At 36.0% G+C, this 16,937-nt stretch overlaps 1 protein-coding gene across 1 annotated transcript in view; it reads left to right on the plus strand.

Moving 5' to 3' along the window:
* Window positions 1-9,976: 9,976 nt before the first annotated feature.
* The window catches only part of tafa3a (TAFA chemokine like family member 3a), a 141,137-nt gene continuing 134,176 nt past the window's right edge, over window positions 9,977-16,937 (plus strand). The window contains exon 1 of the mRNA XM_055213640.2: window positions 9,977-10,458. The gene's annotated coding sequence lies outside the window, so the exon portion shown is untranslated. The remainder of the gene's footprint in view (window positions 10,459-16,937) is intronic.

Here is a 16,937-nt window from a genome sequence, read left to right on the forward strand (position 1 = left end):
CCGGTGCCACACACAGTGACTGTGATGCTACTGCATCTGCATCTGTTCCAATAAGGACCAATTCAGTTATAGGCTAAATACAATAAATACAATTTTATTAGCATTTAGCATATTTTTTCCTTTATGCAACACAATGTGTGATAATGTGTCTCATTTAATAATGTACACTCTTGAATATAAATGTGCTATAAAGGGTTCTTCAGAACATGAAAGAGCCATTTTAGGTTTACCAATAAACCTTTTAGTAATTTTTTTATTAATCGTAAAAAAATTCCACTGTGAAGAACCTAATGTGCAACAGAAAGATTCTGTGGATGCTCTTTACAGAACCAACCAAGAACTTTTTGTATTTTTTTTATACAAATAACAATCACGTCTTAAAAATAAAGGTACTACAAAAGGTTCTTCAAAGCGATGCTATTAAAAAAATCCACTTTTGGCTCTTCGAAGAACCATTCATTGAAGGGTTCTTAAAGGTCCACTGTGTAAATTTGTAGCGGCATCTAGTGGTGATACTGTGAATTGCTACTTCCATATATAGGCGAAAAGCAGTAGGCCAGGCGAGTAGTTTGTCTGAATACATAGTATTCCAAAAACAGTATGCGGAAAGTACCTGGATGACCTACTACTTCCGGTTAGATTTTGAAGTGTGCATATGATATGCTGCGTCCGAAACCGCCTACTTCATACTATATAGTACGCGAAAAGCAGTAGGCGAGGCGAGTATGTCCGAATACATAGTATTCGAAAAACTGTATGCGAAAAGTACCCGGATGACCTACTACTTCCGGTTAGATTTTGAAGTGTGCATATAACGGACACCTAACTTTCCCATGATGCCCTGGCAGCGGAGTTATTCACCGAAGAAGAAGAGGCGTCATCATATTAAGAAATGGCGGAAAGCGGGAATGCTGTGATTCTCGCGAAATTAGACTTATGTCATTTTGATAAACAAAGTAAATGCAAAGTAAGAGTATCAAAATAAGAAGCATACAGTTACAAACATCTCTTCATGTATTTTCCACATGATTTCAAATGACATCATACAAACTTTGACATGGAAAATTTATAATTTAAAAAATCAAAAAAATTAAAAGCTTCAGTGCATGTTATACTAAAAAACATTTACAGTAAAGAAACATGTGGTATTTGGTGATCATTGGTAAATGTAGAGACAATAGTAAGGAATATAAATGTCTCCAAGACCAATTTTCTCATCCTCCGCAACTATTTTTAACCATTGTTAGCTCTCAATGAATTAACATTTTCAAAAAAAAAAATTGTTGGAAGGGACATAATTGACTGTGACACTCAAGATGGCTACCAGGTAAGTAGTTCTTATTTTTTCTAAAAGTTGAAATTTTGTTTGTCATAGTACCTAGACATGAGTTTGTAAATGCATATATTTAATGTAATATCATGTTGCGGTAATGATCATTTTTGATAATGATAATGTAAATAATTTTATTGGAAATATGTTTTAAATCCTCTAAAAATAATGGTTATAGTTCAGACCTTAATCTTATATGTGCAAAAAAATTGGCCTTAAAGGGCTTTTTAAAAATTCTGATGCTGGACACGGATTTCGTGAGAATCACCCGGCTGTATTCGCACTGGTATGACATGACATGATGACGACGTATGTCACGTGATGTATTAACATGGCGTCCGAATCGCATTCGTACTACCAGGATTCATACTATACAGTACCTACTGTTTTAACAGTGCAGTTTGTCCGTTTAGGGATATTGTAGAAACATGGCGGTGCGAAATGGTGACTTTCATGTTACCATGTATGTAGATAAAAACAGCTCATAAGGTAATAAAAACAATACAGTTACTTTTGTCTTATATAAAGGTCTTTATACACAACTGATAATATGGTTATGTATATTATATTGCATTTCTGTCAAGAGATCCTTTTAAAAGTTACACCATGCACCTTTAAAATAATAATTTCTTTCTTACCTTATTCATTTTCCACTACAAAGGACAGCTTTGTTTAAAAGCTTTTGACAGTTCGGTGAGCAAATATGTCTGCCCATAACAAAAGCTGCTTTACAAAAAATACAAACATTAAAGACATGACGGATCTGTGTTAAAATAAGGGAAAAAGAAATGATAGAAAACATTTAAAATGACATTTAATTACATTTTTTTCTAGGTCGAGAGATGCTTGTTATTATCTAAATGCAAAAAAAGTATCCCAAGAAATGTATAAGTAATCCCATAAAATATTCAATTAGAATTTAAAATGCAAATGATATTTAAAAGGTACAACCTGCTTTATAATGCCTTACAATATAGTGGATGAGGAATGGAGCTGTCAGACTCTAAATGGAAAAAAATGATAGTCCATAATCATTGTGCACTATATTTCAGCCTTATAAATTCACAAATTGCCTATAGCTGCATTAGAAACAGTCTGAAACTTAAAGCATTATTCTCTAAAACCTTTCTATATCTTAAATCTCATTTACGCCTGCACCTGGGTTTCTATGTGCCTTGTACTCGATCAATGGCTTTTACACAGTTTTTGAACAACATGAGTTATTGGACTTCTACTCTTTTAAGAAATCAAGGTAACATTTTTTTTAGATATGGATATTAAAGGAAAACACCACAGTTTTTCAATATTTTACTATGTTCTTACCTCAACTTAGATGAATTAACACACATCTATCTTTTTTCAATGCGTGCACTTAATCTTTGCACAGCGTGTTGTGAATGTGTTAGCATTTAGCCTAGCCCCATTCATTCGTTAGGATCCAAACAGAGATGAATTCAGAAACCACCAAAAACTTCCATGTTTTCTTGTTACATGAGTAGTTACACGAGTAAGTATGGTGGCACAAAATAAAACGTGGAGATTTTTTAAACAGATAAAAAATGAGAACTATATTTAATGGTGGAGGAGCACTTAGTTTGCAGCACTTCGACCTCGGCACGCAGTAACATCATCACTCCTGACAACTCCCCTTCTCGCTCAAACTTAAAAAATCGCCACGTTTTATTTTATGCCACCATACTTACTTGTGTACTGTAACTACTCATGTAACAGTCTTTAAATAGGGAAAACATGGAAGTGTTTGGTGGCTTTTAAATTTATCCCTGTTTGGATCCTAAGGAATGAATGGGGCTAGGCTAAATGCTAACACATTCATGACGGGCTGTACAAAGATTAAGTGCACCCATGTTTGAATAAAGATAGGTATTAATTTGTCTAAGCTGAGGTAATAGCATAGTAAAATATAGAAAAACGGTGGTGTTTTCCTTTAAATGCGACACACCTATTAACATAAAAAATTAAAGGTGTGTGTTGGCACAAACTCTCTGAGTGGGTGTTGTCATAATGTATTAATCCCCATCAGTTGTCTCTTAAAAAGAGATTATGTGCCAATAATTGCTTTGGAAAGCACATTTTTACATTTATATTTAAAATCAAGAAAGGAAACACAAAATCAATGATGTCTTGAACATAACATTTCACACACTCAAATCTACATTTTAATGGGAGCCTTAAACACATTTTATTTTACATAATGACACGTCTAACACTTTACCATCAATGTTTGTCAAGATTTAGCCACACTGGTTCTCTTTCATTTCACGCTCTAAACACGATGGAGGCTAAAGTAACTTGTGGCATGAACCACAGACTTCCTGTCTGCATGAAGCTTCCAGAAAACTACACTAAACTGTTCACCAGTACCTCCTACAGCAGACAGCGTTAGGTTTACATTAAATCAAAATCTTCTCGATCAGATTTAAAAGAAGACGATTAATAACATATAATTTCCATGAATACCTGACAATATGTAAATGTTGACTGCTTTTTTATCTAAAAAAATGAACCTTTTTCTTTCATACACAGGAACACATAATGCGCACATACGCAATGCTTGTGGTATTTGTTTAATAACGTGTTGTGTTTCCTTATCCATTCTGTCTTATTCTTTCTCTTAGGATAGAAAACAATAAAGTAGCTACTTGAAAACAATAACGTTGAAGTGTTTTCATCACTGCGATGATGCCCTTAAGCGTGATTTACATTCAGTTGCCTAGCAAGGTTTCTCATTTATAAAGCTCAAGTACCTCTCGACAGTCATAAGACACACAGTTACCTCTATGCTAATTCATCTTGTAAGTTAAGGAAGAGCTGTAAATATAGCCCAGATGACTCAATTCTCACGATATTGATGTAATGAAGATCACCTGCTTGATTAAAACCCACCATTGTAAAGCAGCAACCTAACTAAACACACATTAACTAGATGATCTATTGAATATAACATTATAATACTTCAAAGCTAAATTGGGGCTTTGTTTTCACTGCCTGAAGAAAAACTTGTGACTTTGAAAAAAGTGTGATGATAGTGTGGTTGTGTCATATGAACAACAGGAGAAACATTTTCACAACTGAATAGAACAGAAATTAAGATTAGCCTTTGAAATACTGTAAAAAAAAATCAAAAGTTGATTAAACTTAAAAAAGTAAGCTACCGAGTTGCCTTAAAAATGTAAGTTAATTCAACTTAAAAATATTAGGGTTTTTAATAATAATAGCTACTTAATATTTTTGAGTTTTATTAAGTCAACATTTTAAGGCAAACAGCTAACTTACTTTAATAAGTTGAACCAACAAATCTTTTTTACAGATCATAGACACTTATTCTTTCTTGTTATTGCTGTAATCCAATAATGTATTTTGAATAATAGTAAAGCCATCAAATTTTAAAATAAACCCAATTTAAAGTATTAAAGGTGCAGTGTGTAATTTTTAAAAGGATCTCTTGACAGAAATGCAAAATAAACTATATTATCAGGGGTGTATAAAGACATTTCATAATGAACCGTTATGTGTTTATTACCTTAGAATGAGACGTTTTTATCTACACACACGAGGGTCCCCTTACATGGAAGTCATCATTTTGTGCCATCATGTTTCTACGGAAGCCCAAACTTTTTTACAAAGTTGTCTCCGATGATGACATGGTTGTCCGGTGGCGGCTACCGTAGCTTGTCTATATGTTTCAAAAACGAGAGGTGAGCAGTGGACTGAGTCATTGGTTGTAATTCGCAACCTCACCACTAGATGCCACTAAAATTTACACACTGCACCTTTAACAAAAATGTTGTCAAATATGATAACTTTTTATTATATTTGATTAATATATTTTATATTATTTTTTGTGCATTGTCAAACACACATTTTGGTCTGGGACTAGGATAAGCCCGTTCCAATAAACTACCCTAATGACATTTAATATCTTAGGAGACAGAAGATAAAAGTCTTCACTTTGTTTGTGGATGCTGTAATGGATGACTGAAGTATTTCTCATCCAGCAATAAACACTGACATCTTTTGGCTCTTCTGTGAAATTGCAAGTAATTGAACAAAGCACCACTTCTGTGTTGGTAGCCTACAGTATGTGAACGGTGTCGTGTTTTCATAATTTTATCTCATATTAAAATCTAATCATACATAATCTTACTTTGACTTCTGTTTAATTCATTTTATGAAGTGTGTATGTCTGGTTGCAATGATGCTCTTTGCAGGTTGGACATTGAAAGGCTGTAAACATGCAGGCATTGGATCAATTCTCAGGGTGGTTGAAATATATTGATTATACTGTAAACAAGCGCACACTAATGTGTATATATGTCTTTATATATGTCTTTCTGTGTAAACCTGTTGCATTATATTCGCAATAACAGGAACCCTTAGTGAATTATTAATGCATTGCTGTTTTTGCAAGAACCATTACTTTCTCTCTCTCCCTCTCTCCACATTACATTTCCTTTCTCTTAAGCACATGACAGGCAGTACTTATCACATTCATAAAAGATATATGCGTAAGTTCAAATGAAGGACACTGTGGTTGTTTTTAAGTCATCTTATTTTAGACTGGAATATAGCTGTACACTCGAGAACATTTTAAACTCATCAGTTTGTCTGTATAATGAATGTGGCTTTGGGGTTTCTTACTCCAAAACTCATAAAGTAGCATTTCACCCATAGAAACATGAATCTTTATTGGAAGTGCGTCATATTTGTAGTCGAAATGTAACATAAATTTCGAATTTGGTGCCTATTTGACAGAGAAAATGGGTGTTTGTAGTCTCACCCGCTCAACAAAGATATTGGACTTCCTTCTTTCAATGATGCAAAATGTTGATTTTTACATCATTGAAAGAAAGAAGTGCAACACTGAAATCTGTATTTCTCCTGTCTCAGCTGCAACTGAGAAAATTATGCGCGACCATTCGAAAACATGACTGGGTTTCTAACTATACAAAGCTTAATGCAAATGGGTGAAAGTGTCCCCTTAAAATAAGGGGTAAGGATATTCAAAGGAGATATGAGGTACTAACCAGATAGGCCTACTGACTGGTTTTCAGACCCCCCAAAACATTAAAAGTGCACATTTTATAGTGGCCTTTTATTGCGGCCAGCCTAAGGCTCACCTGTGCAATAGTCATGCTGTCTGATATGCCACACCTGTGAAGTGGATGGATTATTCTGACAAAGGAAAAGTGCTCACTAATACAGATTTAGACAGTTTTATGAACAATATTTGAGGTCTTGTCCACACGGACATAGGTATTTTTTATAACCGTGACTTTTTTTACGCGGTTCAGCCGTTCGTCCACACGGAGACGCAGTATCAGGGCAATGAAACGAACATTTTTGAAAACCCCTGCCAGGGTAAGGATTTTAAGGTGTAGGCAATAAAACCGGGTTTTTTGCCTTGCGACGTCACTTTTGTTAGGCTTCTGATTGACCAAGGTGACTTTACGATTTGGGTATGATTTGGGTTTCGCCGCCTGCTAGTGTGGCATGCTCTTGACAGGGCTTGATAGCGTGTTTTTGCTTTTTCGTGTGGATGGAGATTTCTTTAAAACCGAGCATGTGTGGACAGGATATTTTGGGAGTAAAAACTCTGGTTTTAAAAATACCCGTGTTCATGTGGACTAGGCCTGAGAGAAATAGGCCTTGTTTACATTGAAAAAGTCTTAGATCTTTGAGTTCAGCTTATGAAAAAAGGCATCCCCATCATACCGATGTCTCACATCTCACCATCACGCCATGCATTGCCATAACCTCTATAATTGTGTCATTTCTCAATTTTGTCATGATGCTCTGCTGTCATTTCATTTACAATGTTACGTGACCAATGAAGCACCTTCAGTGTAAAGGTTGCATAACGCGGTTTCACAGACATACATCCATCACTGATAATAAGGACAAATACTGTACCATTCATCTTCCCTGATACATGCATAGCTAAGAAAGGTTATATTGCTTAAAATATTGTGTTTCTTTGCATTACAATGCCAAATTCTTGTGACTGTAATGGAAAAAAATCATACTCATCGCTATTTTGTGAAAATATAAATAATTATTTCAATTGTAAATAATGTTTAGATCACAAAGTATTGATTGTATTTGAATAATGAGAATCAGTTGAAAAATACAGGAATTCCAAACAAATGCTGTACATTATGATAATGCAAATTTCATAGGAATCCAACCCATGGCCTTGGTGTTAGAAGTATATGTACTATTTGAGCTAGGAATGCACTTTAAAACACAGCACAGACTATTTTTTTTAATGGACCAACAGTGGACAACAGCAAAAGAGGATTGATTGTTTCATGCAGGGCAAGAGGTATCGGGGTGGGTCTTGTTTATGATGCTGGTAGAATGTCTGTGGTCATTAGAGGTGAACACTAATGTACTGTGTATCATCCTTGAGCCAAAGCAATCACTGACCCCATTGATTATTCCTCCCATCTGCTTCTTATGGAAGTGGGAAGCCAGCGCAGGTCTGATAAAGTCATAACAACACTGCAATAACCATATGGAACCCTTTTATGAGTGAAACCTAATGGAGACTGAAAACAGCGGAGGCAAATTCTCGCCATTACTGAACCGAAAAATGACAATGCGAGCCAATTCCAGAAAATAGATATTCGTGCAATATCACATCCAATCTACGTTTCATCAAAACCTTTGAGTTTTAGCATCTACAAACAAATAATGATCCACGTTTTCTCCAAATTAAAGGCGGGATGCATGATCTCTGAAAGCCTAAACAATCATGCCCCTATACCCAATAGAATCTGGAACTACTTTTGATAGACCCGCCCCACACATACGCAACCCAGGCAACAATGTTGGTTAGTAGACATGCAGGGTAGACATGACTCAGCCCGACTCCTTTTTCCAAAGTGTTTTCAAAAATCATGCACCCCGCCATTAACTTTAGAAATGCAGTTATTTTTAGCTGACTGCTCCCCAAATCATCTTTAGCATGAAATCAGTTTATCGTACCTGTTATGCATGAACTTTTCAGCCATTCTAAAATATGTTCTGGTCAAGCTCAGAAATTTAAACTTTTTATATTATAATTCAGTTAACAGGATGGATAACAAGATGAAAACTACAGTAAAAGAAAGAAAATAAAGAGCTATTGCTCAGATGGATTTTACTTGTCTTAAAATAATAATAATGATGATGATGATGATGATGATAATAATGATCATGATCATGATAATAATAATAATAATAATAATAATAATAATAATAATAATAATAATAATAATAATAATAATAATAATAATAATAATAATAATAATGATAATAATAATGATGATAACGATTATGATTATGATAATAATGATAATGATAATAATAATAATTATTATTATATTCATAATAATAATAATAATAATAATAATAATAATAATAATAATAATAATAATAATAATTGTTATTATTATTAATTATAATATTACAATTATAACAGTTATTATTGTTATTATTATTATTATTATTATTATTATTATATTACAATTATTAATTATAATTATTTATAATTGTTAATAATAATAATAGTAATAACAATAATAACAAATAATAATATTAATGATAATAATAATAATAATAATAATAATAATAATAATAATTATTATTATTATTATTATTATTATTATTATTATTATTATATTACAATTATTAATTATAATTAATTATAATTGTTAATAATAATAATAATTATAATAATCATAATAATAATCTTAATCATAATAATAATTACAATGATTCTACTGTAAAAGTACAATAGCACAATATAAAATATAAAGAAAAGCTAAACAACAATGAATTAAATAAGGTATGAAACAAGCCAATTGAAGACCTTTTTAAATATTTAAAGCTTAACAAATTTCTTAAAACACTCTAGACTTGGAGCATTTGTCATTTTAATGGGATTGGCAATCCATAATAGGAGCTTTAACAGACTTAATTTTAATAGAAAAGCAAGTGCATTAGCAGAATGGTGAGTACATTCCGTAAAGGAGAGATCATACACTAAGATACACATTTAAAATCAGAATTTATTGAATCTATTGCTTATATCTACTGACCCAAACTGCAGACAACTCTGGGCCAGATCTGCACCGGATTCACACCAGAGCTGCTACCTTCCTACACAAATGCTGGGTTGTTTCAACTCATGTTTGGGTAAAATATGAACAAACCCCATCCGCTGGGTTTAAATCAACCTAAGATGGGCTGATTCAACCCATGTTTGGGTCAAAGATGGATGTTTTCTAGGTTAATTAAACCAGAGTTTGGGTTTGTCCATATTTTACAGCTGAAACAATTTTTTTTTAGTGAAAAAAACTGATTTTTGTTAGTTATAAGATATCAAATAAATTTTTGTTTATTTGGTGGTTTGCCCAAATAGTCAGGCAATTTAATATCAAAAGTGCCAAGGGATATAGCAAAAAGCAACATCTAATCACACCAAAATTGACTTCTTTCAATTCAAACTTAATTAAATCTGTTTTAGCTTTTCTTTCAAATAAATGCTGCTTGGTTTATTATATCCATGTATTGGACTTTTTTTAATCCACCAGGGGGCGCCGTTCTTCCGTAAAGCAGAGCGCCGGATCTCCCTTGGGTTTCGCACTGATGCTTGAAGCGCTGAACACTGGAGATGCGCGGAGTCTTGCGCTCTCAACCCAACACAGCGGGCATCCACATCCTTAACTCATGACTGCAGCAGCTGAAACCCTTTCTCTTTACCCATATGACACGGCTGTGATGGATCAAAGGATTTTGCACATCTGAACCCTTTGCGACAAGAATTGCAACACGAGATCTCACCACCAGTATCCAAGTGTTCTCCAGCGCGCAAAGTTCACGCGCATCTGAAGGAACTTTGGAGCGTGGGAATCCGGACTAATTTTAGACTTTGTAACCTGGCACAATTTCCTCTCCAGGAATCCCTTTTCCAGTTGATTTACACTGTGTTCTCTCAGTAGGTGATGCTTTTCTCGGGCTCGTTTTGGCGCAAAGGGAAATTATCCGCGCCCGGGTGTTATTTCTCACAATGAGAAGCAAATGAGAACGTTATCCCATCACTTTTATTGACAGCACAACGACAGGTAAGTCCTGGATTATTTTACACGAGAAAGTATGCTTGGTGAGATATATAAACACCGCGCAAACATTCTTGAGTTTAAAAAAGACAAAATGTTAAAGCGATCGGATGTTTTATATTAAGATGCGCATTTGTTATGATATTGTTTGGAAACAGATTAAGGGGAAATGCTATTTATAAACAGTTCAGAAATACACAACAGTTAAAACATGTGTAGCTTAAAGCATAATTAAGTTTCAGTATGAACCCACATCAGGTGTGAATCCCCATCAGATGTGTATTGATGATGTTGCGGTGGATCATCAGTGTAAGTCTGATTTTCATGATTTATTATATCTATTGTGCAGTATTTCCTAACTGGTTTGCAATTTTGGAGATGATAAAGAGGATGGTGATGATGGTGGTGGCATATCAGAGCCTTTATAATGTAATTTTTGCTTAAAGATCTCCCTTAAGGATAAGGGAGAATCTGACTGTGACGATCAGGATGTGGTTGTTAAGTAATATAGTGCCATTTAAAGTTGGTGAAACAATGGTTATGGCTGGTCATCAAGCTGGTTTCCACTGGTCAGGCCGGTCTAGTTTGATGGTCTCAGAAGGGTTTTGTCAGGCATTCAGATTGAGACCAGATAAAAACCAGCTTTGCAGTTGGTCTAAGGTGGTCTTAGGGATCTATATCAATGCAGAATGGTACATCAGCAGGATCCGAAATATTGCTGATTTTGGTTGAAAGTCAATGTTACAGTATTACTGAACACCACAGCTTTATTTCAGGCCAAATTGCAAAGGGGGTCTATTCGAAACCCCCCCAAAATCAGGCAGTATGCGATGCTACTATTCAAGCACGTCTAAATCTTGCTTACGTCTTACTTACTTAATACATCTTGGTTTTATTGTACATTATTGATTGGTTTATTCCCAAGAAAGAACTGTTTGTCTTTGTAATATGTAATAACTCTGAACAACTTTCCTTTTTGGCTGACATCACCCTTCACTTCTTTCCATGACTTAATCAGTTCCCATTGGATAAAATAAAGTCCCAGCCCACTTTCTGGTTGGATGTCGGCCAATCCGATTTGTTTCGTGTCCCATTTTGTTTTTTGACACGCCTCCAACTCAAAGAAAATCCTATCTGTCGAGTTTCCCACTGCTGATTACGTCATCGTGGAGCCTGTTATGCGCATCCATCTTGTAAATACAATCATTACTCGAAGGCCACAGTTTGAAACTAGCATGCATACTTTATACAAAATGATAACAGCATGATAGCAGATGATTATCTATATGTTTGAATTGGTATATATCCAAATATAGTCGCCTATAATGTCAGCAGGGCCGAGAGTGACTTCACACAACTTCTCTCTTCATCCTTTTCCTCTGCCCTTCGTCTTCCTCTTTCACGTCTTGTGTGCGGTCAGCTGTTTTTTTGCAATTAGCGCCATCATCGCATTTCATCCAGCGGAACAGTGGCGGTAATAACCTTACGGCTTTTGTTGCATGCTGATACTATTGGCTGTTGATTAATTGCGCTCCCGGGAGAGCAACCGGAGAGCCGCCGTACATCTTCCCTTTCACGCCCCGTGACAAGTGACCCATTACTGTTCTTTATAGATCGCCATCAGCAGCCTTTGAAAACGCCTGTGGGCCTGTTGGGCGATGATTTTATTGTGCCGTGTTATTTGTGGCAATTGCTGACAGACGGACCAAAGGGCAGCTACGGATTTTTTTTTTTTGGAGGGGGGGTCGCAGCGCTGCTGTGTTAGTTTAACAGAACGTGTCTGGCGGGCAACTTGAATTGGTTATGATCTGCGGGTCAGGCAAACAAAGGTCACCGCTCCGCAATCTGTCTCACATCTCAGAGCATCAGTTCACGTGAGTTGATGACAGATTAAGGCGCATTAGGACGATCGGTTTTATTCGCGTATTGACATTTTAATTCATTTTCTTCAGCTCCATTAAGATCATTTGTTACTTCTGTCAATAAAGGACTAGCTCAACCATAAATTAACATTTTTATGATTTATGATTTTTGGATGAACTATTCCTTTAACAGGTCGCAGCATTTTTCATTTATTTTGACATCCAAGCATTTGATTTCTGCGCAATGCAGTGCCCTAAGGTGACCACATTTAAAGTGCATTAAACTAATAATACTGCACATAATTTCTCCAAAAATGACACTTTACTCCTCTCTTCATCCTACCAAAATGACTTAAACAGATGTTTTTCATTTGTGACCCTGATCAAGCTCAGGTACAATCCATTAGAGAGAGTGTGACCTTACGTTCGGTGATATATAGAAAGATAGCACCGAAGCTCGTAGGAGGAGTTTATGCTGTCTCTTGAAGGCAGGTCAATGCACCAATCGTTAGCCGTAATAGGATGACAAGATAGTTTTTTGCAGACGTTTGTGCTGCAATTAAACAGGACTTAACATTTGCTTTTAAGGTCAGGAGCATTAGTACGAGATTAATGCACAAGCGAAGCACGGATGATGCATGTCTTTATCACATTTAGTCTCTCGGCTCAACTATACGTATGTGTGGAAAGCAGGTGCATGAATCATCATCTCGCCATTGCACGGATAGAGGCTTCTGGAAAGCAGGTGGTGCCGACTTTAGCACCAAACTGCCTTTTTAACCGCCACTGCTTGATTATGGTTCTGGGTTATGGAGGGAAAAATGCAACTAACCCATATAGTTGTGTATGGTTAGGTTAGGCTTGCAAAATATATGGGCTAATTAACTTTGAAAAGGAGAAAATAATGGCATCATATATCTACTCTTGTTCCATCTAACCAAACTCTCTTTTTTGGTGCAAATGTATATTATTTGTTAGGACAGGTTGCATGATATGTTTAACACAATATAATGTATTACACAACCCAGAATGATTATTTATTGCTTTACATGAGGATAAACAAGGTTGATGCCAAGTGTTTGCTGTTGAGAGCAAAGAAATTGGAGAGATGTTTAGGACTGCACAAAATTGGAGAAACCGACGTGATATTTTGCTTTCTGCGATTTACACAGTGGCGGCTCGCGACTGCTCTTAAGAGGGGCGCAAATTCATGTGTTCGGAGTGTCACGTGTGTTGCTCGTGTTTTCAAAGTGTGTGTTTGTTGCGTCATGTGAACCATGTGCATCATGTGTTTTGTCAAAATAAGTGCCTGCTGCACACACGTCAAAACCGTTTATGATAAAAGAGACGCTCACGTTCATAAAATACACGCAAGACACTCCCTTAACATTAAACTCTTTTTAGATTATGCAAGTATCTGGCAAACGCGAGCGTCTCTTCAGATGCGTATGCAGCAGGCATTTATTTTGACAAGACACGTAGTGCACATAGGATTCTCGACGCGCAGAACACATATTTTGAAATTACGAACCACACACATGACGGGATACATGATGTGACAAACTTTGCATCGAGCGCGCTCAAAAAAGAAGTCACCGGCCGCCACTGAATTTACAGTGCGATATTAGAAATTCGGGATGATTTTGTCAGATGACTTGAAAAGTTCTGTTTGAGAGGAATTAACTTCTGCTTTGCATTTCTTGTATAGTTGTGGGATACCATGTGTGAAGCGACCAGATTGTGTTATTAAAATCTTCTATTTAAGCGAAATAATTTAGCACCACATATTTCAGGATGTGTTACTTCTGTGATTTCTCTCTGGAGTTTGAAAGCGTTCTGCGATGTGACTATTGTAGGTGTGCATATTGCGGTGTCTGTACTGAAGCGATATGTTGTGCAGCCCCCACTATATCTCATGGCAATTTGTGCATATTTTACGAGATGGCTTATTTGTATTAATTCGTACGACCACATTCGTACATTTTTGTACGATTTGCCTTGACCCCTGTGGTGTTGGGATTAGGGGTGGGGTTGTGTTATTGTTTTTTTATGATAATCCTACATTTTTGCACGATTAACTTCGTACAAATTCATATAAATTATCCAACTCATAAAATATCGGCCTGGTGCAACCCTATGTCACGTTCTGTACTATATAATTTAAAGTAGGGATGCACTGATAGGATTTTTTTGGGCCAATACTGATACCGATTTAAACAGACAACTTCTGGCCGATACCGATATTAAACACTTGTATACAATACTATACAGTTGGTCTATTAGCTAGTTTATTTCTGCATCAACTGAAGATGCGATTGGATCTAATTAACATTCAACTGACCAACATAATAAGAGAGGCACAAATTAAGCTAAAACAAATATAATAAGACAGCATGACAACCTTCAAAGGTGGTTTTTGCTATTCAGCATTTATTTTATTAAAAACATTATTATTTTTTTTACATATAATAGATTTCTTTATGCCGTTAATTAATAAACAATCGGTATCGGCCTTTCTTGTGCTATTGCCGATATGCCGATGGTTTCAAATTCATCAAAAATCGGCAGATAAATATCGGCAGCTGATACATCGGTGCATCACTAATTTAGAGCTATTTTTAAGAATTTTGCTTGTGTATAATAATTTTGCATACAGATTTTATTAAAATCATTATAAGACACTACATAAAATATTTGCATTTTTGCAAAAAAAAAAAAAAAAACCCATACATTAATTTTAAGCGTCACCCCACCCTATTGAGTTAAGTCTACACTCTTGGAGCTTTCAAACAATATACAGTTTGTCATGATTAGATAAGAATTCATATGCAAACATTGAAGTAAATGTAGGTGTCCTGCTGGTGGGACAGTGACATTTAGCAGAAAATACATTTTTTGAGGCACACTCTCTTCATAAATGAATCAATTACTCTCCCTACATAATTTATTTTATAAAACACTGTTGAAATGTCTATTTTGGAGGCTTAGACCTTTCCAACAATATATAGTTTGTAGTTATAGATTAAAATTTACATCAACAATATTAATGCAAACTTAGGTGTCACGTATTCGGGACGGCGACGCTTAACAGTTTAACATTTAGACACTTTAATCCAATGCAACTTACAGGAGCTACGTATATACTTTTCGGTAGCAGTATCAAAGCCCCGACCTTTGCGTTGCTAATGCAAAGCTTTACCAGTTGCGCGTCGTATATTCAATTTAGTAGTTGACAATAAAATATTTGTTGACAAAAAGTCAATTAACAACCTTCTTACATGTCTAAAAAATGCTGGGTTATTTTCAACCCCAAAAGGGATGAACCCAGGGTTGCCAGATTTTCACAGCAAAACCTGCCCAATCATCTGCCCAATTCATCTGCAAAAATTTACATTCCCGGGGCTAAATATCACATTATTGAGGTTGCTTCAACCCGTGGACACGAAAAACAGCCTGTGGCAACAATATTAGTAATACAAATACAAATTTTGGGGAAAATGGTTGACTTGGCAACCCTGGATGAAACCAAACCGTTGGGTTAATTTAACATAGGACGGGTTGTTTTATTCCAAAATAATGGATTGTTTTAACCTATTGTTCTGTCGGATATCAACATTTTCTGTGTTAATTTACTCCCAAAGTTGGGTTTGTCCCTTAACGGACATTTTTTTAATTACATGTTTGTCCGGTGGCAGCTACCGTAGCTTCTCTGCGTTTCAAAAGCAAGGGGTGAGCAGTGGACTAAAGCCGTTGGTTGTAATTCGCAACCTCACCGCTAGATGCTGCTTATATTTACACACTGCACCTTTAAAATCTATGTACACCTTTTCTTTACTTTTTTACTCTTGATGTCCACTGTCTGACTCCTTCGGTGAAACCATTTGAGATCCACCAATTTTTTCTCCTTCCATTATGCCTACGCTTCCAGGCACGGTGCCTGATGGTAGCTCATCTTTCGGGGGAACTTTCTCTCAGAGTCAGGGTGTTTAAGATTACTTCACATGCATGAGATGGCTGGTGATTTATTGCTGAGGCGAGGCAGAAATACAAGAGCCCCTTCCACTTGTTTAGTTTTTTCTGAGGAGCAGACTGTTGTAATCGTGTCCTCAGCCTTTGGCCTGTAGTATTGTAAAGGCAGTAATTTGTAGATATTGCTTTGCATCCTTGCGAGAGGAAAGCGCAACCAATGCGGGATGGATTTGCTATTGTCTCTGTGCCTCGGAGATGAGTCTCCGCTCCTCGCAATCGCACCATTGCTGTGTCAAATTGAAATCACGCAAGCGCTCTGGTCGGTGTAAGCTAAGCATCCGAATGGGTGAAGAGCGTGGCCGAACCATCTTAGAGAGACAGTGTTTTGTTCATTTCTTCAAGTCTGGATGATTTTTATGTTCTCATGCAGGGCCAGCATAGGAAGTGAAGCGATGCTGGTAATGTTTCCTCCATTGAATCCTAATGGTTTGGTTTGTAATTAAAGATACTAAAGCGGTCTCAGAACAGCATGCTTGAATTACCTATTTAGAGCAAATATAGCAGCTACGCAAAACATTAAGATGGATGTCACACTCTTTGTAACGCTTCCAAAGCTCGGTTGCATAGCCAATTGAGGAAGCTGTGACGGCTCAT

The sequence above is a fragment of the Misgurnus anguillicaudatus genome, chromosome 8 (assembly GCF_027580225.2).
Source record: "Misgurnus anguillicaudatus chromosome 8, ASM2758022v2, whole genome shotgun sequence".
Lineage (NCBI taxonomy): Eukaryota > Metazoa > Chordata > Actinopteri > Cypriniformes > Cobitidae > Misgurnus > Misgurnus anguillicaudatus.